The sequence below is a fragment of the Bubalus kerabau genome, chromosome 8, assembly GCF_029407905.1.
Source record: "Bubalus kerabau isolate K-KA32 ecotype Philippines breed swamp buffalo chromosome 8, PCC_UOA_SB_1v2, whole genome shotgun sequence".
Lineage (NCBI taxonomy): Eukaryota > Metazoa > Chordata > Mammalia > Artiodactyla > Bovidae > Bubalus > Bubalus kerabau.
Window position 1 is genome coordinate 102,638,478 of NC_073631.1, and position 27,087 is coordinate 102,665,564.

Here is a 27,087-nt window from a genome sequence, read left to right on the forward strand (position 1 = left end):
AGCATAAAAAAGAAAATAATAAAGACAGAGATCAATAAAATTGAAAACAGAAATAAGAGAAAATAATGAAACAAAGACCTGGTTCTTTGTTTCAAATAAACTTATAAACCTCGAGCAAGACTAACAAAAACAAAAAGAAGAAAGACTTGAATCTTAACTATCAGAAGGAAATAGGGGATTATCACTACAGATTTCTCAGTCATTAAAATAATAATAAGGAAATATTGAGAACAACTTCATACTCATAAATTCAACTTAGAAACAATTATTTAAAAACCACACATCATGTTGAGGAATATAATAAATATATATCAACTAGACATCAGGTGATCATTCTGAAATGGATAGGATTACAAAAGCACTATGTTGTATATAACAGGAACTAACACAGTGTTGGAGGTCAGTAACACTTCAAAAACAAACAAACTCATTTAAAAAAGAGATCTATGGTTACCAGAGTCAGGGAACAGGGGATGTGGGGGGTGAATTGAATGAATGTGATCAAAAGGTACCAATTTTCTGTTTTAAGATAAATAAATACTAAGGATGTAACATACAACATGATGAAGACAGTTAACATTGCTGTATGTTATATATGAAAGCTGTTAAGAAAGTAAATCCTAAGAGTTCTCATCACAAGGAAAAAATTTTTCCTATTTCTTTAATTTTGTATCTGCATGAGATGATGGATGTTCACCAAATTTATTCTGATAATCATGTAAGTGAAATCATTATGCTGTACATCAACCTTACACAGTGCTCTATGTCAATTATATCTCAATAAAACTGATAGAAAAAAACAATTTTTTAAAAAAACTACATTATCACCAAAACTCAATAAAAGATGAAAGAGATCATTCAAATAGTCCTGCTAGTAAAGTAATGCTCAAAATTCTCCAAGCCAGCCTTCAGCAATATGTGAACCGTGAACTTCCTGATGTTCAAGCTGGTTTTAGAAAAGGCAGAGGAACCAGAGACCAAATTGCCAACATCCGCTGGATCATCGAAAAAGCAAGAGAGTTCCAGAAAAACATCTATTTCTTCTTTATTGACTATGCCAAAGCCTTTGACTGTGTGGATCACAATAAACTGTGGAAAATTCTGAAAGATATAGGAATACCAGACCACCTGACCTACCTCTTGAGAAATCTGTATGCAGGTCAGGAAGCAACAGTTAGAACTGGACATGGAACAACAGACTGGTTCCAAATAGGAAAAGCAGTATGTCAAGGCTGTATATTGTCACCCTGCTTATTTAACTTATATGCAGAGTACATCATGAGAAACGCTGCACTGGAAGAAACACAAGCTGGAATCAAGATTGCCGAGAGAAATATCAATAACCTCAGATATGCAGATGACACCACCCTTATGGCAGAAAGTGAAGAGGAACTAAAAAGCCTCTTGTTGAAAGTGAAAGTGAAGAGTGAAAAAGTTGGCTTAAAGCTCAACATTCAGAAAACTAAGATCATGGCATCTGGTCCCATCACTTCATGGGAAATAGGTGGGGGAACAGTGGAAACAGTGTCAGACTTTATTTTTGGGGGCTCCAAAATCACTGCAGATGGTGACTGCAGCCATGAAATTAAGACGCTTACTCCTTGGAAGGAATGTTATGTCCAACTTAGATAGCATATTCAAAAGCAGAGACATCACTTTGCCAACAAAGGTCCGTGTAGTCAAGGCTATGGTTTTTCCTGTGGTCATGTATGGATGTGAGAGTTGGACTGTGAAGAAGGCTGAGCGCCAAATAATTGATGCTTTTGAACTGTGGTGTTGGAGAAGACTCTTGAGAGTCCCTTGGACTGCAAGGAGATCCAACCAGTCCATTCTGAAGGAGATCAGCCCTGGGTGTTCTCTGGAGGAATGATGCTAAAGCTGAAACTCCAGTACTTTGGCCACCTCATGCGAAGAGTTGACTCATTGGAAAAGACTCTGATGCTGGGAGGGATTGGGGGCAGGACGAGAAGGGGACAACAGAGGATGAGATGGCTCGATGGCATCACTGACCCGATGGATGTGAGTCTGGGTGAAGCCTGGGAGTTGGTGATGGACAGGGAGGCCTGGCGTGCTGCTATTCATGGGGTCGCCAAGAGTCGGACACGACTGAGCGACTGAACTGAACTGAACTGATAAGCATTATCAGGCCTCCCTGGTGGCTCAGATGGTAGAGCGTCTGCCTGCGATGCAGGAGACCCAGGTTCGATTCCTGGGTAGGGAAGATCCCCTGGAGAAGGAAATGGCAATCCACTCCAGCACTCTTGCCTGGAAAATCCCATGGACGGAAGAGCCTGATAGGCCACAGTCCATGTGGTCCCAAAGAGTCGGATACGACTGAGCGAGTTCACTATAAACATTAAAAAAAAAAAAAAAAAAATTGACTCCATAGTTCAGAACTCAGGAAAAAGACATTCCCAGGCCCAGATGGCTTCACTGGAGAATTTTACCAAAAATTTAAAGAATTAGTTTTATTTTTATATTACCTTCCAGAAAAGAGGAGGAACTCTTCCTAACTCATTTTATGAGGTGAGTATCACTGTGGCATCAAAACCAGACAGACACAGTACCAAAAAACATAAACAAAAACTTCAGACCACTATTTCTCATGAACTTAAGATGCAAAATTCCTAAACAAAATATAAGCAAATAAAATCCAGAAACATCTAAAAAGATTATTGGACTTATTCTAGGAAAGCAAGGCTGGTTCAACAGTGGAAAATCAATCACTGTAATCCACCAAATAAAAGGGCTAAAGAAGAAAAATTACATATCATATCAATGGAAAGAAAAGCATTTATCAAAATTCAAAATAAAAATTCTCAGTAAACTAGGAATAGAGGAGAACTTCCTAAATTTGGTCAAAAAAAATAAATAAAGTCGATTAAAAAAAAAACCCATGTATAACATCACAACTTAATGGCAAAAACTATGTTTCCCACATAAGCTCAAGTACAAGGCAAAGATGGCCAATCTCACCAATCTTTTTCAAGATTGGAAGTTCAGCAAACAAGGTTAAGAGAAGGAAATAAAGGCAAACAGATTGGAACAGAAGAAAAAAATCTGTCCTTGTTTGCAGATAACGTGACTTTTCATTTTGAAAATACTGAGTAATCTATAAAAAAAATGAACTAATAAATTAGTTCTGCAAGGTCAAATGATAAAAGATTAACACATAAAAATCAACCATAGTTCTATATACTAATAATAAACATATGAAAACCTAAGTTACAAACACAATGTCATTTGAAAATCACTCCAAACAAAATGAAATACTTAGGTATAAATCTAACAAAATGGGCAAGGTCTATATATTGAAAATTACAAAATGCTGATGAAAAAAATGTTTAAAAGACCTAAAGAACTATGTTCAATGACTGGAAGACACAACACAGTGAAGAACAATACTCCATAAATAATATATTTAATTGATATAGATGTAATTCTTAGCAAGTCACAGAAAGATTTTTTTACAGGTATAAAAAAGCTTATTCTAAAATCTGTATGGAAAGAAGATCCTACAAGACCTAAAACCTTAAGACCTAAAGAATCAAATTGTGTAGTAAGCCTGATATTGAGGCTTACTACATAGCTACATTACTCAAAACAGTGTAGTACTGATGGAGATAGACACATGGATGGATAGAATGGAACAGAAAACCCAGAAATAGGTCCACACAAATATGTCCAAGTAATTGTTGACAACAATATGCAAAGCAATTCAACAGGGGAAAGATAGACTTTTCAAAAGAAGGTTCTGGAACAAATGGACTAAGAAGAAAAAAAAAATCAACTGAAACCTCCTATCTTATACAAAAAGTAGCTCAAAATGGATCATACACTAAATGCAAAATGAAAGACAATAAAATTTCTGGGAAAAAATTTAGAAAGAAATCTTCAAGACTCAGGACTAGGACTAGGACTAAGTTCTTAGACTTGTAACAAAAAGCACAATACATAAAACAGAATTAACATATTGACCCTCATCAAATTATAAGTTTTTTCTATGAATGACCCTATGAAGATGAAAAGACAAGCTACATACTGGGAAAAAAAATCTGCAAACCACGTACTTGACAAAGTACTCATATCTAGAATATATAAAGAACCCTCACAACTCAAGAGCAAAAATATCAAGTTGGAAAATGGGCAAAAGACATCAGACATTTCACCAAAGAGGATATACAAATGACCAATAAGGACATGAAAAGGGATTCTACAACTTTAACCATAAGGAAATGCAAATTAAAACTACAATGAAATATTACACATCTATTTGAATGACTATAATAAAAAATAGGGATAATACACACCCACTCTGATTAAAATGCAGAGAAACTGAATCACTCATACAATGCCTGCAGAAATGCAACATCATAGAGCAACTCTAGAAAATAGTCTTACAGCTTCTTCTAAAACTAAATATGCACTTATCTGATGATCAAGTAAGCGTGCTCTTGGGAATTTATCCCCCAAAAATGAAAACTGTGTTTTCACAGTTTTCACAAGCAAAAAGTGTCCACAAATTCTCAAAACAACTCAACTAGGACAAGCAAAAAAACTACAAACAAGCCAAATAAACAAACTGTGATATATCCACACCATTAAATATTACTCAGCAAATTAAAAAAGAACATATGATATACACAACATAGATGGATTCAGAAATTATTCTTACAGATCAACCCAAATCTAAGTCTGCACAGCCAACAGAAATCAGGCCTATCTTCAAAACTTAGGAAGAACCAAAAAGTTAAACAGGGTATTCTAAGATTCAGAAAGTTGACAAGTAACAAAGTCTTTGTTTCAGTCTATCAAAGAGTATCAAAATTATCCATCCATTGAGCAGCTAAGAATGTGAACTTTTATGAGCTCACTTTTCTACTTCCTTCCCACAATTCCTATTATCTCTATTTCTCTACTATTTTCTCCCAATATACCCTTTCTCCCAATTTTCATTTTTAAACCTGTATTTTATCAATTCCAATCATTAAAAAAAAAAAATTCAAACTTGTTGGCCAAATTTTTTTCTTATATACTTTCTTGTGAATATGCTTTTACATAAATTTTCAATATGTAGGTACCTACTATTCTCTAAGTAGGTAAGGATAATAAAATAGTTCTCCAGTAAATAATTTTCAAATGCCTAATAAAGCCATTTTTGTTAATAGCTTGATGGTAACAACATATGATAGATTAATTTGAAATACATTTTGGAGCTCAGAAGTCAACATCTCACTTTAAAATATAATCCACAGTTACCCAAATCATTTATTCACTTGAAAATTACCCAGATCTGAGCTACACCACTTTTTAAAACACCACTGTTTAAAACAGCTACAAACTGTTTTAAACAGTTTAAGGCTTAACCATATAAAGGTATTCCCTGAACTCAATATGAATCCTTTTTTTCCCAAAGATCAGAAAAGGTAAGAGAAATAAAATAAAAAACTTAAACCCTCAAAGGACTGCAACATGGAGGGAGAAACAGTAGCAATGGTGCTAAGGTCCAAGTTTATGAAAGTTTATAAAACCTGTAACAGCAAACTAAGTCAGTGCATTTTTGCTTGTGTATTTATTTGTTTGCTGGGTTTTATGTTCAAGCAGACTTTCAATGTGAAATTTTCAATCCCTTTTCTTTTCTACCAGATACAAATTGCCTTTACTTTAAATTTTAAAATTTTACATTAGTAACAGAATGATTTATAAAATATACTATTAGTAGTCCTAAATATTAAGTAGTAAATAAAAGATAAACTCTTATACTTTTTAAACTCCTCCAAAATTCTCCCAGACAATATACAGAAAGCATAAGATGCCTATATAGTACCATGAGAAGAAAAGATGAAAGTCAAAAGGTTAAAAAAAAAGGAAAAGAAAAAGACAACTCAGGGTTTCAGAAAGTGAATACTAATAAGCATAACAACATAAAAATATTAAATTTCGGGAAAAAATCCTTTTATATTACATAACACCAAAATTATTTTTGGAGACTATATAATGGATTAAAATAATTGAAACTGTTAGAACAAAGGAAAAAGTAAGATAAGACAGCAATGTCAAAGAGAAATAAAATGCAAACCACATATGTAATTGTAAATTTTCTACTAGGCACACTGAGAAAAAGAATAGGTAATTTATCTAACCCAATATATCCAAAATATTATCAATTCAACATGTAATCATTAACTTACACTTAGCGCACAACTTAATTCAGACTAGCCACATTTCAAATGCTCAAAAGCCAACACATAGCTCATGGGTAACACAATAAACACCACAACTCTGAAACAGCTTGAGAAAACAGGCATATATATATATATATATATATACACACACACATATCTTCAGACCAATCTCTTGGTACAAATCTATGGTCCTAAGCACTAAAATATGAAAAGATCTGATATCAGTAGTAACATACACACAATATCCCAACTTGTAATATGACTGCTGATTCCAGTATAAAAGAACATTCTGCAAGGGAATCAAAAGAAAACTGATTAAAGAACATCTGCTTCAGAGAATAGAAGTGAAAAGATAAAAGGAATGAACTATGAAGTTCTTTTTTCAACCAATCTCCAAGCGTCTCTACATGTTGCAATAAATACAGTGTAACTCTTCTAGAAATCATAAGCATTATGACAAGTACATTCAGAATACCCAAAAAACATATCTTTCATTTTCCCCACAATTTTACACATGATTTCCCTATTTCTATAAATTACCCTTTTGCTGTCATGTTCAGTATCATTCTGTTGGAAACTTTATCAACAAAAGTAAAACCAACTCACATCACAGATGGCAGAATGGACTATCAAGATATCTGAAAGTAGAGTTTAGAGTATAAAATACTAATTCAAACAGAGCCAAATTTCTTAAGAAATACAATACATCCATGTGGAAGTAGGGAAAAACAGAGAAAGGGCAGGCGTAGAGGGAGGACACTGAGCTTGGCAGGAGCTGGGGAGGAAGCAAGTGTTGCTAAAGGAGGTTAGAGGCAGTAGTGAAATAACAACAGATTGCTGTTTTATTTGCCACACTGTGTGGCACGTGGGATTTAGTTCCCTGACAAGGGATCAAACCTGTGTCTTCCACATTGGGAGCATGGAATTGTAACCACAGGGCCACCAGGGAAGTCCCAATGGATCTCTAATTTAAAAGGGTGGTCCAGTCTTCCATTCAAAGTAACTTTCTGAAATAGTAACCAACTCATAACCTCTCTTCCCAATTTCCTCTGGTATATAGGTTGTCAGGTCTTTTGTGTGTAGGATGGAGGAGAGGAGGGTGAGTGAGGTGAAAAGCAGGCCATGAGCCATCCGTGACAACTTCCCCACCCACAAACATCAGTATAATCAAAGTCTACATTAAATATGCCTTAAAGGTTTAATTAAGATAAGATAGACTAGAATAATCTCTCACTAGCTCATGAATATAATGATTGACACCTAGGTAATGAATGTACACTAGGTAAGAAGGGAAGAAACAAAATCAAGGTGGGGGGTGGGGAGGTGGTGGAACAGTGCAAAAGAAAAGAGAAATCTGTGGACTGGAGGTCCTAATGACAATAAGACTGATGAGTTGGGGAGTGCCTGGAAGGAGTGAAAAGACATGGTGGTCAGAGAGGGGTTGCATGACTTGAAAATCATGGGAGGCAGGGCTCACATTATTGGTAATAACAAGGTATAAGATATGACCATGTGAAAGCCTTTGACTATGTGGATCACAATAAACTGTGGAAAATTCTGAAAGAAATGGAAATACCAGACCACCTGACCTGTCTCTTGAGAAACCTATATGCAGGTCAGGAAGCAACAGTTAGAACTGGACATGAAACAACAGACTGGTTCCAAACAGGAAAAGGAGTACGTCAAGGCCGTATATTGTCACCCTGCTTATTTAACTTATATGCAGAGTACATCATGAGAAACGCTGTGCTGGAAGAAGCACAAGCAGGAATCAAGATTGCCGGGAGAAATATCAGTAACCTCAGATATGCAGATGACACCACCCTTATGGCAGAAAGTGAAGAGGAACTAAAAAGCCTCTTGATGAAAGTGAAAGAGGAGAGTGAAAAAGTTGGCTTAAAGCTCAACATTCAGAAAACTAAGATCATGGCATCTGCTCCCATCACTTCATGGAAAATAGATGGGGAAACAGTGGAAACAGTGGCTGACTTTATTTTTTTGAGCTCCAAAATCACTGCAGATGGTGACTGCAGCCATGAAACTAAAAGACGCTTACTCCTTGGAAGGAAAGTTATGACCAACCTAGATAGCATATTCAAAAGCAGAGACATCACTTTGCCAACAAAGGTCCATCTAGTCAAGGCTATGGTTTTTCCAGTGGTCATGTATGGATGTGAGATTTGGACTGTGAAGAAGGCTGAGCGCCGAAGAATTGATGCTTTTGAACTGTGGTGTTGAAGAAGACTCTTGAGAGTCCCTTGGACTGCAAGGAGATCCAACCAGTCCATTCTAAAGGAGATCAGCCCTGGGTGTTCTTTGGAAGGAATGATGCTAAAGCTGAAACTCCAGTACTTTGGCCACCTCATGCGAAGAGCTGACTCATTGGAAAAGACTCTGATGCTGGGAGGGATTGGGGGCAGGAGGAAAAGGGGACAGCAGAGGATAAGATAGATGGCTGGAAGGCATCACCAACTCGACGGACCTGAGTTTGAGTGAACTCCAGGAGTTGGTGATGGACAGGGAGGCCTGGCGTGCTGCGATTCATGGGGTTGCAAAGAGTCGGACATGACTGAGCTACTGAACTGAACTGAACTGATGGGGACTTCCCTGGCTGTCCAGTGGTTAGGATTCCTCACTACCATTAAACGGGGCAGAGGTTCAATCCTGACCTAGGGAACTGGGATCCCACATGCCATGCAGCACAGCTGGGAAAAAAAAAAAAAGACACGACCATGAAGTAGTGGCTGAGATAGGGTGGAGAGCAAAATCATTAAAGAAGAATTTTAGAACTTAAGAGGTCAAAGTAATAGAAACAACACAAATGGTATACACTGCAACTATCAAGAATTTTTAAACGGATAGTGTTATTAGCAAGAATGACAGTATACTATGAGCTAAAAGTCAAGAAAAGATGAGTAGCTCAGAATGCAAGAAATGCCAGCAAACCTAAGGGTTTTTGGACAATATAAACCAGGTTCCCTTTTTGACTCCTAGTCAATGGAAGAGGTCATCATGGGAAATGTAATCTTAAATCTCAGTACATGAAACTCACCACTGACCCTTGATGATAGCATATAAAAATGAAATGAAAAATATTATAGCCAACGCATACAAGGATGACAGTGTCTTCACAACAGTAGGAAGTGGAGAAGTGTTTAGGGGGGAAAAAAAAACAAACAAGGATACAAGAAATTTTGCTGATGATGGAAAGGACTGAAAAGGTAAGAAACAGAACTTTGTCAGGATTCAAGTGTGAGACATGAACTGTCACTTGGGAGAATGGCAGTAACTGACATGAAAAGGGATAAAATATATAATGAGATTTGGACTTCGGGCGAGCAGTGGTGTCAAGCCTGTGACTGCCAGAAGGGGAAATGAGGTGTCAGAAGCTCCCTGTCAATAGAACGTGAGAGTCTGAGGAAGCACTGCCCTTTGTCTCAGTGCAAAGGGCTTTTCCTTCTCCCCTAATGATGGCATAGGAGGAAACTGCAATGTACCCGGGAGGCTGTAGAGTTTTTAAAAATTAATAATATAAAGAGTCTAGAGAACAGTTCCTAAATTCTAATAAACACAAAAATTTAAGCTTTTATCAGCTAATCAAAAGTAAAATATAATTATTATAGGAAAAGAGAGGTGTCTTAACATTTTTCTTTCCTCAGCTTGATGGGTTTCCCAAGTGATTTCCAGGAAAACCAGTACCAAAATGGACTCAGAAAACCCACTTGAGAAGAGGAAGTAGATCTGAGAAGATCAACTTCTATATAGTATGCATCAATCTCAGAAAATTGGCTTTTCCTCCAAAATTGTATCCCCAGCACCACTTAAATTGCTTTCCCCACCCACCTCGCCTCAATGGTGAAATACTTTACTCATTCAACAAGCATATACTGAGCACCTGCTATGTACCAAATATTATTCCCAGAACCTGGGTCTATCAGGGAACAAACATCCCCATCCTAGCAGATGGAGATCGACAACAACCAGTATATACAATAAGTAAGTGGATTATACAATATGTTTGAAGTACTGTATTTTAAGGGCTTCCCAGGTGGCGCTAGTGGTAAGAACCTGCCTACCAACACAGGAGATATCAAGAGCAACAGGTTCAATCCCTGGGTTGGGACAATCCCCTGGAGGAGGGCATGGCAGCCCATTCCAGTGTCCTTGCTTAAGAGAATCCCATGGACAGAGGAGCCTGGCGGGCTACAATTCACAGGTTCACAAAGAGTCGGACACAACTGAAGTGACAACTTATTTTTTTTAAGTAAAACAATGCAAATATTAGGGGAGAGAGGCTTGAATGCTAACTGTAAATAAACAGGGCAGGCCTAATGAAAAGTACACTACGTGAACAAGGGTCTGAGGGAGTGGAGACAGCTATACAGTAACTGGAAAACTGCTCTCCAGGCAGAGGGACAGTCAGAGCAAAGGTTCTAACTAAGGCTTTTCTATTCAGTTCTTACCACTACTTGGCAACGATTTTATTAATTTTTTTTCCTATTTCTTCTCTTCTATTGTCCAATCCTACTCTTTACCCTCACTTCAGCAGTGGATGGTAATAACAGGTAATATTTATCAAATATTTACTACATACCAAGCATTTTCTAAGCATTTTAAAAAGATTAACAGATCTAAGAAATAACATAGATCTATAAACATACCAGATCTATTAACTAGATCTCCATCATTTACAAGGAAGAAAACCAATGCACAAGAAGATTAAGCAACTTTCCTCAAGACTACAGAGTTATTTAGCAAGTGGCAGAGCCCTGAAGCAGCATGTTTAATAAGTCTTCTATACTGTGAAATTTAAGAACATTCAGCACAAAGACTGCCTCGTTTTCTCATTTCTAATAAACAGAATCTCTCATATTACATATTCAATAATTATGAAAGCTGCTATTATAATGTTTTACTGACATTTTTACAGTCATTCCCTACTACTGAACAGTCTTTACCTACAGTCTCTACTTACCATTTCCCTTAGCTCCCCCCAATCTGATTCACATTCCCAGACTAATGAAACTGCTCTAATATGATTAGTGACCATCCCACCACAAGCCAAAGAGCTTTCTCTGGTCTCATTCTCCTGGAATGTTACACTGAATTGTGTCAATTCCTTCTTTCCTCCTGAAGTCAAAGTGATATCATACTGGATCTTCCTATCCCTGTGTCTTCTGCCCTAGGAAATTCTTCATTTGTTTTCTGAGACATACTTTTCCACCTTCTTTTTACTTCTCCAGTTGTTCCGTTAATAATACCTTTTTTTTTTTTTACTTCTACCCCTTTAAAGGTAGGGATCCCAAAAGCTTACTTTCCTTTATATTTGTCTGTTATCTCAGTCCCCCTCAAGGTTCATTCATCCAATAAATATTTATCAAGCATCTTATTATCTACCAGGCACTGTTTGAGTCACTCTGGATACATCAATGAACAGAATAAACAAATAATATCTTTTCCACATAAAATCAAGTATCTATGCTACCACAGATACTCAAAACCATGTTCCCCTAAATACTATGGTTTTTCTAGTAGTAATGTATGGATGTGAGAGTTGGACCATAAAGAAAGCTGAACGCCAAAGAATTGATGCTTCTGAACTATGGTGTTGTAGAAGACTCTTGAGAGTCCCTTGGAAACCAAGGAGATCAAACCAGTCAATCCTAAACAAAATCAATCCTGAATATTCACTGGAAGGGCTGAATATTTACTGAAGCGGAAGCTCCAATACTCTGGTCACCTGATGTGAAGAGCCGACTCATTGGAAAAGACCCTGACGCTGGGAAAGATTGAAGCAGGAGGAGAAGGGAAAGACATAGGATGAGATGGTAGGATGGCATCACTGACTTGAGTTTGAGCAAGCTCCACGAGTTGGTGATGGACAGGGAGGCCTGGCATGCTGCAGTCCATGGGGTCACGAAGAGTTGGACACGACTGAGCGACTGAACTGAACTGAAACACTATTTTAAACACATCTCTCCCCAACTTAAAAAAACGAATTTGAAGTGACTGCAATGATTCCCCTCTTACCAATCACATCTAAATTTCTCTGTCTTCATTTAAAACACTCATAATTATTTTCTATTATACCTATCCAGATTCACTTTCTATTATTCCTTGATTCAAAAGAATCCTAGGTAGGTCAGTACTTGGATTACCCCCTAAAACACTTTAGTTGTATTTCTAGTTGGTCAAATAACTACTGAAAACATATGTCCACTACCTAGACACAAAAAAGTATACTGAATAAAAAAGTCTACAGAAACAGATTTTTTAAAAAAAATCCTTTCAAATGTGTAAAAACAGCAAACACTTCTACAGGGCTAACTACATGTCAAGGGTTTCCCAGGTGGCGCTAGTGGTCAAGAATCCTGCTGCCAATGCAGGAGACACAAGAGACACAGGTTTAATCCCTGGGTTGGGAAATGGCAACCCACTCCAGTATTCTTGCCTGGGAAATCTCACGGACAGAGGAGCCTAGCGGGCTACAGTCCATGGGGCTGAAAAAAGTCAGACACAACTCAGCACACATACAAGACAAGACTATATGCCAAACACTATTCCACGCGTTTTATAGACATTAAATCATTTATTCCACACAACAATCTTAATGGCTGCATCCTACAAATGAGGAAACTAAGGCCCTGATAGGATAAAGTCACTTGCCCTGCGTCTGACAAGAAGTATGTGGTAAAGTTAAGATTCAGGTTCAGGCAACCTGGTTCCATACTAAACTGCATAATACTCGCAGCAGAAGCAATAAATAAAAATAGGAATTCAAAGGGCTGGCAATGAAATCTAGAGGCCAATGAAAACTATGTTCAACTGTATTAAAAAAAAAAATCATTTAACTCCTTTACTCTAAGAGCAATATTGCTTTTAATATAATGCCAAGTTTTAAAGATTGTAGAATTTAGTAGTACATTATAAAAAGCACAATCTGTAAACACAAACACATCATGTTATTCAAAGTTCTCCAAAGCTGCTGAAAATATTTGCTAGGCATGACAAAATATATTTTTATATATTTATATATACATATAGGGTACCATTCAGGTATGACCTAAATCAAATCCCTTATGATTATACAGTGGAAGGGAGAAATAGATTTAAGGGACTAGATCTGATAGAGTACCTGATGAACTATGGACGGAGGTTCGTGACATTGTATAGGAGACAGGGATCAAGACCATCCCCATGGAAAAGAAATGCAAAAAAGCAAAATGGCTGTCTGAGGAGGCCTTAAAAATAGCTGTGAAAAGAAGAGAAAAGAAAACATATAAGCAACTGAATGCAGAGTTCCAAAGAACAGCAAGGAGAAATAAAAAAACCTTCCTCAGTGATCAATGCAAAGAAATAGAGGAAAACAACAGAACAGGAAAGACCAGAGATCTCTTCAAGAAAATTAGAGATACGAAGGGAACATTTCATGCAAAGATGGGCTTGATAAAGGACAGAAATGGTATGGACCTAACAGAAGCAGAAGATATTAAGAAGTGGCAAGAATGCACAGAACTGTACAAAAAAGAGCTTCACGACCTAGATAATCATGATGGTGTAATCACTCATCTAGAGCCAGACTTCCTGGAATGTGAAGTCAAGTGGGCCTTAGAAAGCATCACTATGAACAAAGCTAGTGGAGGTGATGGAATTCCAGTTGAGCTATTCCAAATCCTGAAAGATGATGCTGTGAAAGTGCTGCACTCAATATGCCAGCAAATTTGGAAAACTCAGCAGTGGCCACAGGACTGGAAAAGGTCAGTTTGCATTCCAATCCCGAAGAAAGGCAATGCCAAAGAATGCTCAAACTACCGCACAACTGCACTCATCTCACACGCTAGTAAAGTAATGCTCAAAATTCTCCAAGCCAGGCTTCAGCAATACGTGAACCATGAACTTCCAGATGTTCAAGCTGGATTTAGAAAAGGCAGAGGAACCAGAGATCAAATTGCCAACATCAACTGGATCATCAAAAAAGCAAGAGAGTTCCAGGAAAAAAATCTGTTTCTGCTTTATTGACTATGCCAAAGCCTTTGATTGTGTAGATCACAATAAACTGTGAACAGTTCTGAAAGAGATGGGAATACCAGTGACCACATGATCTGACTCTTGAGAAACCTATATGCAGGTCAGGAAGCAACAGTCAGAACTGGACATGGAACAACAGACTGGTTCCAAGTAGGAAAAGGAATACGTCAAGGCTATATATTGTCACCCTGCTTATTTAACTTATATGCAGAGTACATCATGAGAAACACTGGGCTGGAAGAAACACAAGCTGGAATCAAGATTGACAGGAGAAATATCAATAACCTCAGATATGCAGATGACACCAACCTTATGGCAGAAAGTGAAGAGGAAGTAAAAGCCTCTTGAAGAAAATGAAAGAGGAGAGTGAAAAAGTTGGCTTAAAGCTCAACATTCAGAAAACAAAGATCATGGCATCTGCTTCCATCACTTCACGGGAAATAGATGGGGAAACAGTGGAAACAGTGGCTGACTTTATTTTTTTGAGCTCCAAAATCACTGCAGATGGTGACTGCAGCCATGAAACTAAAAGATGCTTACTCCTTGGAAGGAAAGTTATGACCAACCTAGATAGCATATTCAAAAGCAGAGATATTACTTTGCCAGCAAAGGTCCATCTAGTCAAGGCTATGGTTTTTCCAGTGGTCATGTATGGATGTGAGAGTTGGGCTGTGAAGATAGCTGAGCGCCTAAGAATTGATGCTTTTGAACTGTGGTGTTGGAGAAGACTCTTGAGAGTCCCTTGGACTGCAAGGAGGTCCAACCAGTTCATCCTAAAGGAGATCAGTCCTGTGTGTTCATTGGAAGGACTGATGCTAAAGCTGAAACTCCACTACTTTGGCCACCTCATGGAAAGGGCTGACTCATTGGAAAAGACCGTGATGCTGGGAGGGATTGGGGCAGGAGGAGAAGGGGATGACAGATAATGAGATGGCTGGATGGCATCACCAACTCGATGGACATGAGTCTGAGTAAACTCCGGGAGTTGACGATGGACAGGGAAGCCTGGCGTACTGCGATTCATGGGGTCGCGAAGAGTCGGACAGGACTGAACAACTGAACTGAACTGAACTGATAGGGACATACGACTAACAAATGGTCTTTTATTAGCAAGGCTATTAAAGTATTTTATTGTCATACTTGTTTTCATTAGGATCAAACAGATTAGAATACAGTGCAGGGAAAGTAACTACCTTAAACAAACAAAGACCACTAGCTTTACTTTCTAGAAGCAAAACTCACATCTATACTAGGTCTAGTATAACAAAAAAGATTTTAATAGAAGCAAGACATTCCTAAAGAAGTACCACTAAGCACCTAACTTATATCCATACCCTGCAACCTAACACCAACTCTATGGCTAAAGCACATTTTACAAGATTTCTAAGGATTCATTTAGGAAATTTATGAAGCTATTTTATAACTAATTACATACAATTAAAAATGAAAGGAAGAGGTTCTTGTATAAAATAATCTTAGAATAATCTTATGCCAACTTACGAACAGATGAGGAGTATCATACATATCACTTTCTCCTCTTTCCCATTTCCCCCTTCTTCCTGGCAGATTAAAGACACAATTGTCAGGTTCTGAGCTAGAGAGATTAAAATGCCAAAGCCTGGAGAAGGAAGCTAATCTGACTTAGAAAAGGCTAAAGTTTGTAGCCTTCCCAACTAGTAGCCTAACTTAGAAAACCTAAAGTACGTAGCCAAAGGCAGCAAAGGAGCCAGTACCATCAATGCCTGAGGCAAAAATGCACTGTGGCCGTTATTAGAATTTGAAGACTTTCACTGTATTTTCTGCCTATCTTCCCTTTTCCTAGGTTTGCAATGCACCTGCCCTCGTAGCAACTCAAGACACTCCCAAAGCCACACACACAAAAAGGGCCCTTTTCCAAGATTCATATGAATAAAGCTATGCAAAATACTAATAATTTGACATTAATTCAAGTTGTTAAAATCTGGGAGAGCCTTTTGGAGAATGGAACCATTTGCTCCCCTCCCTATCAACTCCTCGGGGCTTCCCTGGTAACTCAGCTGGTAAAGAATCCACCTGCAAGGCAGGAGACCCCCGCTGGATTTCTGGGTCGGGAAGATCACCTGGAGAAGGGACAGACTACCGACTCGAGTATTCCTTTCCCTGGTGGCTCAGCTGGTAAAGCATCTACCTGCAGCATGGGAGACCTGGGTTTGAAAGATCCCCTGGAGAAGGGAACAACTACCCACTCCAGTATTCTGGCCTGGAGAATTCCATGGACTGTATAGTCCATGGGTCACAAAGAGTTGGACACAACTGAGTGACTTTCACTTCACTACCACCCCTTCATCGTGGCTCCATACTCAAGGCATTAAATTAAAAGTTCCTGGAGGAAAAGAATAGATTGGCAGCTACCACTGAAAATATTCTCAAATACTAAGGCTCTCCTATACTGCATATTTGATAATTTACTTCCTTTACACGTACACTGGGAATGAGAAAGAAGCATAATCCTCAAGATTCTTCTGCACAAAGGCGATCTCAATTCAATCTTAAATCCAAAATTAAAATATGAAAGGCTCTGTTAAAATATACCAAAGGAGAAAGCAACAGCTTTCTATTCTAGTGACCATATTAGACAGCACACATAACCCGCTAAATAAAGGGGGAAAATGTCAGAAATAGCTCTGTCACATTACCAGGATTAAGGAGGTACAGGATGGAAGGAACATCAATGAAAAACACATATTTCCCAACAAAGCACTATATTACTTTATTATCTTTATTCTTATTATAATTTCTCAAAATATTCATGGCATTATGGTAGATCTTTTATATTAATAATAGGAAAGAAAATGATTGATAAGTCATTTTGAAGCTGTAAGCACCCCAAGCTTGACATATTTTCAGACTCAATTGTGATAATTCTTGAGATCTACATGCTAAATGTTGTAAAAAGGGACTAAGTGTCATATTGAGGGAATCAGAAAGAGAAGAAATGAAAATACAGTATTACTCATCTACTATTTACAAAGCCAGAACAAGAAATCTACTTTTTCCCCGTTGCTTTAAGATACAAAATGAAATTTTCCTTCACAAAACAAAGCAAGCATGCTATCCAGAAATACACAATAGATGAAGAAAGTTGGTTTAATGAAGAGTAAACAAACCAAAACAAAGAAAAGAATAACTTCCAGGGTCTCAAAACTTAAAAAAAAAAAAAATTCCAAATAAGCCTGTTGTTTAACCAGATCTGTTTAGAATACCTCTGCAAAACAAAGTATAATCAAAATAAATCAAAGAATAAACTTTCACTTAATAATGGCCCTACATTCTTCTTTGGCCTGCTGACCTATCCTTATTCATCCTTACGGGAGCTTGGGGTTGACAATATTAGTGTTCTATTCATCAGAATTTTATGCCATTCCTTCTGCTTTCATTAGGTCACTATTAAACTTTAAAGACACCCAATAATATATACTGGTTACAAGCTGTTCAAACATACATTTCCTAATAATCCTGAACTCATACACATTTAAGCAGATAAGGCATCAATTCCTATTTTACAGATGAAATATGTTCCATCTCATCATCATGTAATAAAGATTTTATTTTCTAAACTCTTATTTCTCAGTGCACACATAACTAAAATTATTTGAAAACACTGGTGGTTATTTTCTGCTGAAATTTTTTGAGATTGTTATTTTGAGAAATCATGCATCGCTTCCTTTCCAAAAGCTGGGCTTGGATAACAAATTGCAGTTTACTATCAAAGACAAAGAGACTACATTTCTTCAGTTTTCTACTCTCCAAAACCTTGTTGTCATTTCTGGATGTAAAGGACTGAAGAGAAGATGGAATCTATGAGATGTCACACCAACATCTCTCAAGACGGTGCCTTACCTCCGTAGTCTACTCATTAATTTTTCTCACTCAACTCAACTGTCCACCCCACAATACACTGCACACTACTGAAGGAGGGATCTTTCTAGAAAGTACTTTTACTATGTCATCTCCTGCCCCAACCAACCTACTGGCTCCTTACTATTTAGTACATCAGATTCAACCTGACACTGAATACACCTCATAATCTAGCCTGACTCTAGCATACTAATTTCTCTGACACCATTCTCAGAAATTAGCACCTTATTCCACTGAGATCAGACTCCTCTCTCTCTCACATCATGCTGGTCCCCATCAACGTGTCTGCTCCTGCTTTCATGCTCCACATGGAATGTATGGAATGTTCTCCTTCTGAAGACGCTCTGCCTATACAGACAGTACATATTCTTTATTCAAGTCCTACTTTCTCAAGAAGCCCTACTTCTAAATATCTCTACACTAACATACTGGACTCAGACCTATGAATCAAAGCATTAGATCTATTATGTTTTGGTTAGCACTAGTTAATAATTATGGAAGTACACCCAACAAGATAATAAACTCTTAGAAGAGCCTGAACCGTTTTCCAAGAAGCACATCTGTAATAAATACTTAAAGACTATTTGACAGACTGACTGAATAATCTTGCTAAAAAAAAAAACAACCAAGGGTTTTTAAGTCAAAAGATTTCTAGCTCATATGAAATAATTGTGAAGATGAGGATTTGCTTCAAAATAATCCAGGTCAAAGAGTAGGGGGACAAGGAGTAAACTAAGTGAAGGTACCAGGTGAACTCAGGTTGACTACGAGTTGATCTTTGAAGTGACACAGACATTTCTGTCTGTGTCAGAGATTTCTGTCTACCTCTGTTTAAAATTTTCCACAATAAGTTTTTTTATTTTTAACACTGATAAGTCTATAGTTGATTTTAAATGACAAAACCAAGGCACAGAATACCACTTTTCGTTACCCGACAAATACCCAGGTCCCTATTTAAAGTAAGAAAAAAATTCTGGAAAGATCTAACTTGGCAGGAAACTTGTATGATTCTAATTCTCAACTAAGAATTAATTTAAAAATTAAAGAAAAACAATCTAAATGGAAAGGATCACCATCAAAAGAAAAATTAATCTACTACCAAAAGCAATACTGTTTATATTTCAAATTCTCACTCAATTACAGCATTCACAAAAGGACCCACCCAAACAACAGCTGAAAATCAGCTGTTTAAAAAAAAAAAAGCAAAATACAAAAGGCAAAAAAAAAAAAAAAAAAAAAGGCTGCTACAATCAACGTTCAATAAGCCAAATCAGTCAACGCTACTTCAAGAAATTTACAATCTGAAGACACTATTGCTCTTAACAGAGACTGACTTAGTAGAGTATTAAATAATCAGAAAAATAAGCACTTCCTCTTTATTCTGAGAACTGAAAATTATGTTTAAGAAATTTCAGATATTTGCCTTAATGCATCTGTTTGCTGCTACTAAGGAATGCTCCATCCCTTTGGTAGTTCAGTCTACAGCTACTTATCAAAATTCAACCACCATTTCTCTACATCATCATTAACTAACTCTTTTTAAAAGCAGTAATACAAACACCTACTATCTTTAAATGTTGACATTTTATTCTAATTACACTGCTTCTTTGCCTTGACTTCTTTTTCTCCCAAACTAGTTTTAGGCATATATACACACTAATCTGATTATTTTGATTTCCCCTTCTCCACAATTTCTCTAAATATTCAAGAAGGTAGGTTTTAGATACCATAACTAAAAACCCAGTGACTGTGAACAGATATCTCATATACCCTGATGCTGGGAAAGATTGAGGGCAGGAGGAGAGGGGCGGGACAGAGGATGAGATGGCTGGATGGCGTCACTGACTCAATGGACATGAGTTTAAGCAAACTCCAGGAGATGGTGAAGGACAGGGAAGCCTGGTGTGCTGCAGTCCATGGGGTCGCAAAGTCTGACACGACTGAGCAACTGAACAACAAATAAACAGCAAGCTTTATCCTAATAGCAATACATCATCTGTCCATCACCCAATACAATTAAAGTTTAAAACAAGACAACTTTCTTATATAAACAGAGTTTAGAAAGAATGAAACCATACTCACAAATAAACTTCTTAGAAGAAAAATAAACATATTCAAATTGCCTTGTACTTGCCCTATCTTTAAAGTTTCATTTTCCTAGCAAGTAAAGGTAATGATCTTCTTTTTAGTAGCATGTAATTTCCCTCTTCCAGTAAAAGAAAAACTGCTAGATAGGAAAGCTAATCTAAGGGGCCAAAAGAGTGCTGAAATTTTCTCTTCTATAAACTACTTTCTCATTAAAAAATACAAGAATCATGCTATGAAAAAGAAATGAGACAAAACCTATTGAATTAATATTATTACACCTGAAAAAGTTGACATTTACCACAAAATCTTTTCTAATAAAGATCACATAAATATCAAAAACATTTTCAGAAAACCACTAAATATAGGATTAAAGGTCCCATTTATCTTCTTTCATCACATCACTGAGTAAATAATGCCCATCTTTACCATTTGTATACTCTAGACTTTTGAGAAAAAACATTACTTTTTAAAATATCAGGGGTATTACCACAAAGAATGTGCCATTTGCACATTTTTCCTAATATCTGAGTTAAACACAGATTCTTTTTTAATCTCAAAATGTGTTAACAAATTTTATCCAATACATGCTACTCCAGTGGGATGAAAACCATTTACAAGTTCCACTTAGATTAAGAAATCCTTTGAGAAAAGTATGTAGTACATTCTAGTTATACTATTTCTAGAGCACCAAAAATCTCTATAACCTATTTCCCTACTGTTTTTCTTTAGAATCAGCTGAGATGAATGTAACTTCCTTCACTAAAAGTCAAAAGACAGTAGTATATCTAATGACAAAAAACTAACTGAATTTTCAGCAAATGCTTAAGTTTTCACAAATTAAAACTTTCTACTTCACTTGAATAGTCTATAAAAATAGTAACACTGAGTTGAAAGGGATTCAATCAAGTGCTATTTGCAGGCACCAAAAAGAAAAAAAAATGTTTTAATCAACAGTGTGGCTTAACCTTAAGACAGGAGTAGTGAAAGAGAGAAAGGGAAGATTTCTAAAATCATAGTGCTTAAACTGAGAAGGTATTTTTTCATTAACTTAATATATATATATATATATAGAACATCATCTTAAAAATAAAATTCCCCTAATGCAAGATGCTCATCCTTAAGCAATGCTCTCTTTCTTTTACAAAGTAATAAACCGCAAGTTATCGCTAGTGCTCCATTCAGACTGAAGTTGAAGGGCATTACAAAACAATTTTTCTGCACTTTGCCATGTGGTTATAGTCTTATGCCTCATAAAAGGTTTGTCTACAGAACTTCATATAAACAAATTTTATAATAAGTTTACCTTAAGTAATTCACATTCAAAAACCCTCCTTTAGAAATAATCTATTGATTGAAGAATTCAACTACTGAACCCAGCAGAAAGTATTTCAAACTATCTCCCCCCTCCCCAAAAAAACCCCATAAAATTAGGAAGCTGCAATAAACCATACAAAAATATTTTGAAATCTCAGCTATTTCCTATCAAAATATCAAAGCACTTTAGATTATCTTCTTCAGATGTGTTAAAGATCCCAAAGTGAATTCATTTTGACTTCACAGTGCTGAAAGTAAGAATTTGATGACTGCAGGTAAAAAAAGTATAGAGTGGAGAAAACTACTTGAGAACATTTTTTATTGAAGCAAAATAGCTTTACAAAAGAAAAGATATATTAAAATCATTTACCTTCTTCTGCCAGACTGTCCTCTCCTAGAATACATAGCTTACAATTCAGCAAAGCATGACTGCCAAAGATTTCTAAACCCATTCAGATTGTTCATAGTAGAAAGCTTCTCCACCAGTGTATTAAAAAGAAAAATGAAATGTATTTTTTGCTTAGAGTTGAAGATCAATTGTATTAAATATTTTCCTACTAATATAAACTAAAAGTAATACTTATAAAAAAAAAAAAAGCTCAGGTTATAACTCAACACAAGGTTTGCTACATGAATTGCTTCTAAATCTCCAAAGAGTAGAGATTAATTCAGTTTCCCCAAATTGTGGCTTAAGTGGCTGAAAGGAAAAATGAAGCTTTTCCTAACCTTGGTTTACATTTGATGAAACAGACCATTTATCACAATCAAGTGAATGTAATGTCAAATATAAGATTCCTCAAGTACTACAGATAAAATCTGTAAAAATCACAATTAATGCAGTAATCTCCAAAAGTGATTTAAAGGGCAGCTGTATGTATTTATATTTACATTTGAGGTATTATTACTTTTGCAAGTAGGAGGTATATTGCTGCATGAGATTGCTACTATGACTTTTAACGTTTTTATATATATCTTATGAATACAATGTCTTATTCATGTTTAAATTTGAAATGTATGTATTTGATCTATGTAATCCTGTCTGTTTTTCTGGTAATTCTTTACTTAACAGTAGTCTGATTATAGCAAAAGCTCCTTCTTCTCTTTATGCCATTACTCAGGACATTTTAATTTCGCTTTCACCAAAACAGACATCATAAGCCACCCTTGGCTTCTAGCTTTCTGTTTCTTAATGTAAACAATAATGACAGTGAGTGTTACCAAATGCATTTATGTGTACAGCTTTGTCATTTCTTTTCCCAGCCCCCTTCTTTCCTATGAAAAAAATGAGGGATTTCCTTCTAGAAAAAAATCGATTTTTCTTTTGCTTATGTACCTAATAGTTTTCAAAAGAAGATAATGTATTCTGATACCTACCATTCTAGAAATGTTAAAAGAAAGAACTTACCAAATCCAAAAATATTAAGTCAATCTGGTATTAGCCAGAGAGGAAATTTCCACTCAAACTATAAATAAAATGTCATCAATTAAGCTGAACATCAATAAAACTGAGTCAATAATCAATTCTCAATTTGAAAGGAATCCGTAACCCACATATAACCTGCATATAATCAAAATACCATTTATATTTGCTCGTGAAGCTCACAGATGAATTTGATTGTGTGTCAGATTTATCTTATTTTTAAACGCCTAGGCTAATATTTGTTGGTATCATCAGAGCCCATACTAAGTGTCCTGGGGAGATGCAATTCAGAAGAACGTTTGGTAGCATGGAGAAACCGGTCCAAAATGAAAAAAGAAAAACAAACCAAAACAAAACCACGTCCCAACAGAGCAAATAATCCACAAATTGATCACTGGGAGCAAAACGAAGACGCTCCTCTCCGGAATAGCCTTTATAAACGATCTTCACTCAAAATGTTTAATAGTATCCTACCTCACTTCATTCACTTCCCAACTTCCTTGACTTTTCAGGGGCCAACACGGGGCGTCCCTTTCTTTCTTTTCTTTTTTTTTTTTTTCTGGAAGAGTATGCTGAAACAATCAGTTAGGAAAGAGGGAAGGAAAGGACAATACCCAAGAAAGCTGTGAAACAGGTGGGTTAGAACGAGCAGCGGCACAATCGAGATAGTTAAGGGGCAGCTTTTAAATGACAGATGTGGTTAAAGGAAAGACAGCAAATCGGAAGCTCCAGGGTAGCAAGACAGGCTAAGGGGCTGACTGCAAGCAACAGAGGGGGGTAAAGGCTAAGTCCAGAGTGGTAGCAAAAAAAAAAAAAAACAAGCAGCAGGACGAGTGGGCAACGAGCAGTAGGATTAATGAGCAGCAGCAGCGGCACCGGTCAGAGTGGGAGTGATGGCTTTGGTCCTGGGAGACGGGGTCCACTGGGAAAGGACGTCAGAGAGGGGCAAGGGGGCTGGGAAAACAAGGAGTCCTGAGACTTAAGATTGCTGCTCCTACAAAAATGTAGAGGAAAGCGCTGAAGACGAGCAGCCGCCTCAGCTGCCCAATTGAAGAGATTTTCGAAGCAGCCGGCGCTCGCCGCCGCGCTGCCTTCTGCCCCGCTCCCTTTTCCTGGTGGTAACTGCTGTGGCGTAGGGGGGAGAGGGAGGAAGACGAGGAGGAGGAAGATCGAGAAGGAGGAGGGTGAAGATGAGGCGGGGGGGTGGGGAGAAAGGGGGGTGCGGCCTGCACAGTCCCAGCGAAGCCTCCGCTCTCTCGTAGCCGGTCAGCCCTGGGTTTCCCCTAAAGCCCAGCCCCGCATAGACTCACCCGCCTGCCTTGCCTCGCTTTTCCCTTAGCCGACTCCACGCGCTGCCGCGTCCTCACGAGAGACCACTGAACGAGTGTCGGGGAAAAAAACTCTTCAGAACCGGGTCTGATTGCTTCAGCGAGTCCGACCTTTACGACTGAGAGAGAGACTCTCAGCTTTCGGTGGGTTCCACAGCCAGACGGGCCACCATCTTACATTAGGGTAAGACTCCTCCGGGCTCCCGTGCGCAGGCGCACGCCGATCCGGCCGGGAGGGGCAGGGGAGGGGCGGGAGGAGTGGCGGGTGGCCGCTCCCGCAGCACCCTGGGAGTTGTAGTTCTGCGAGGGTAACCGCCCAGCTGCAAGCCGGGAGTTGAAGTTCTCACTCGGAGGGCGGCTGGCATCGCCTGCCTCACGTGGCTGCTACACTATTGCCTTTTTTTCGTGTTTTGCTTCCTTCTCGGCCCTCGTGTGTGCTGCTCCGCTGTCATTTGGTCGGCGGCCTACGTTAGCGGTTCCGTTTCCTCAGTGTTTGCTCAAATATGGGAAACCAAAACTCGGGGCGGGCATAACCAATTTGAGGGGAGCCGAGAACGTCTTTTCTCTGCTCCGCCCACTATAGGTATCAGAGAGGGCGGGGTAGAGGCAGATGCGGGGGTAGGAGGAGCGCGGGATTTGATCTAGGGTGGGAATTAGATACTGAATTAGCGTTCGTTTTTCGAAAAGTGAGAGTTATCTCGTTTCCCCTGTTTGCGCTTTTTGGAGCCATCACCCTTCTTCCCATCCTCACCATTAATCTCCCCTGAAGAGGTAATCCTAAATTGTCCTGTACAGAAGTACAGGAGAACGGCAGACCCACTCACTTACAAAAATGTGTTTCTGATGAGGTCAATTTGAGAACATTATGCGGACTTTGCATATTAGTGTTAGTTCGGTTTCCAGCCTGCACAGCTCTGCGCGCGGAGTTCACAAACCCTTCACACATCAATACAGGCCAAGGACTATAAGAATGCACTCGCAATTTCTACGACCGCTGAGGAATCCTCAATCTCAAAAATCAGTCAATTTACTGGTCCCGCCCACAGTCCTCCTAGAATTCTGGTGGAAGTGGCGCTCCACGCAGTCGTTTCTGCTTATTGCGTGTATTCCTCACCCATTCATACAACGGATACTCATGGAGCTCCTCCTGTGTGCCCGGCACTGTTCTATACATGGGGAGGCGACGGTGAGCAAAATAGATAGCATTCTCCGTTTCTATTCTAGGAATTCCTGTATCTATTCCAGTGTGTGTGTTAGGGTGAGAGAAAAGGGAGAGGAAGCAACGTATGATTAAAATGCATAGTGCATTGTAACTGATGAAAAAAAAAAACAGAAGGGGAATAGGGAGAGGTTGCAGTTTTAAATCTGTGAACCTAATCCCGTAGTGAGCAGCTTTTTCATTTTTAAAAAATACATTAGTTATTTGTGTTTCAGTTTCTTCACTGTCAAGCCTAGACACAATTATTTGGTGAATACCTAAAATATGTAATAAACTCAACAATTTCCCCAAAATTTGAAATTGTAGAATCATGAGATTATTATCTAGCAAGCAAAATTGGGAAAATCATTTGGCTTCACCACCTTTAGGTAACTGTCTAAACATTCAGTATAGGAGGCGTTTTTTTTTTTAATGTGTGTTTGTTTTTTTAATCACCAATTATATGGTGAAATATAAGCCAAGTTATGCAAAGACCAAAATAAAAAGAATCCTTAACCTTATTAAAGATTAGAACCACCACATTAAGACTTCTAGAAAAGATCTTTAATCAGCATTTAATCCATCACCTTATCCTACACACCTTTTTTTAAGAACAGTGTCTTCACAGTGTCTCTTGTATTAGCCTAAAATGAAATTCAGGGATAATTTATAAATTTCATTTACATACATGATTTTGTTTTAAATCAAAATAATGTCCTATATATGATATAAAAAGTACAAAAAAGTGATTTGTAGTTCAGTATGTAAATGCTCAGACATAACTAGTCTAGAAAATATAATCAAATCATCATTTGTTGGCTCCTGTAAATCTCCAGGAATGTGAAAGCTCCACTTACCAACTGACACAAAGGATGGTGATTTGGCCACCTCTGGCGACAATGCTAATCTGTCCTCAGTGTCCACTGTAGATGCAGTCCCAAAGCACTCACTGTTAGAATTGTATAATAATTAGAAACAGTGTTGGTGAGAAGTTGCTCAATAACACAGGTAGCCCAGTCTGGTGCTCTGTGAGGATCTAGAAGGGTGGGATGTGGGGAAGAGAGGGAGACTCAAGAGGAAGGTGATATATGTATAATTATGGCTGATTTTCATTGTTGTATGACAGAAACCAATGCGACATTGTAAAGTAATTTTCCTCCATTTAAAAGATAAATTTTTTAAAAAGCAAAAAAAAAAAAAAAAAACCCTTGTGTTCATATGCAAAATAGTTGTTCATATATATATATATACACACAGGTTTTTCACCTACACTGAGGACATTTAAAAGATATGAAGGACACACAAAAAATTTTCATGTAAGGAAGATTCCCATGTTTTGCAGGAAGTCTTGGGCTTCCCTGGTGGCTCAGCTGGTAAAGAACCTGCCTGCAATGTGGGAGACCTGGGTTCGATCCCTGGATTGGGAAGATCCCTTGGAGAGGGGAATGGCTACAGACTCCAATATACTGGCCTGGAGAATTCCATGGACTTGTATAGTCTATGGGACCTTGAAGAGTCAGATGGGACTGAGTAACTTTCACTCATTGACTAGCTTACCTGGCCCCTATCCTCTAAAAATCAATAGTAACTCCAGAAGTATTCAATACTAGGGGGGCAATACCGTACCTA

The 27,087-nt window shown here is 37.8% G+C and overlaps 1 protein-coding gene and 1 non-coding gene across 8 annotated transcripts in view; one reads left to right on the forward strand and one right to left on the reverse strand.

Annotated features, from left to right (window-relative positions):
* CNOT4 (CCR4-NOT transcription complex subunit 4) overlaps positions 1-24,589 on the reverse strand; it is a 156,088-nt gene extending 131,499 nt beyond the window's left edge. For 2 of the 7 annotated variants that reach the window (XM_055591000.1, XM_055590999.1), the window contains exon 1: positions 24,243-24,583. The gene's annotated coding sequence lies outside the window, so the exon portion shown is untranslated. Of the gene's footprint in view, positions 1-23,406; positions 24,200-24,242 lie in introns of those variants that run through there. The other 5 variants (XM_055591002.1, XM_055591001.1, XM_055590995.1 and 2 more) reach the window with 4 other exon arrangements.
* Positions 2,150-2,221, forward strand: TRNAR-GCG (transfer RNA arginine (anticodon GCG)). Its single transcript has one exon. It is a non-coding gene; the product is annotated as a tRNA-Arg (tRNA).
* Positions 24,590-27,087: the final 2,498 nt, after the last annotated feature.